Consider the following 475-nt stretch of genomic DNA (forward strand, 5'->3'; position numbering starts at 1 on the left):
CCTGCATGAAAGTAGAAACGCATGTACCCGCTTCAAACAGAGCATGCTTAACGTTGGATCTTCTGCCCCCCTGCACCATGGGAAACACCAACTGGACCAGCAAGCACTGTTCATGTTTGCTTTGGCTAGAGCAAAGATAAGCCTTAGTGCCCCTGAGACGTACTTAAGCTGTCTTTTGTTTTTATTACAGTGGGCAGAAAGTGATGAAACATCGGAGCAACTTGTCTGGGTTTGCAGCATCCGGTAAGCTTGGGACTCGCGTGAAAGCTCAAATATTCAAGGTATAGTTCTAACAATACCATGGCATATACTATGTAATACAAAATTTAATTATAAACGGCGTGAGGAGTCCAGAATATCCGTGTTCACGGCTCTGCCGCGTGAACGAATGCACAGGCGGCTGGGGGGTTGACCATCGTGTCGGCTATGGTCGGCTTGCTGCTTCGGCGTATATGTGCTGGATACACTTGTCTCA

Source organism: Eimeria mitis, genomic scaffold (assembly GCF_000499745.2).
Source record: "Eimeria mitis Houghton genomic scaffold, Emh_scaff1056, whole genome shotgun sequence".
In the NCBI taxonomy this organism is placed as follows: domain Eukaryota; phylum Apicomplexa; class Conoidasida; order Eucoccidiorida; family Eimeriidae; genus Eimeria; species Eimeria mitis.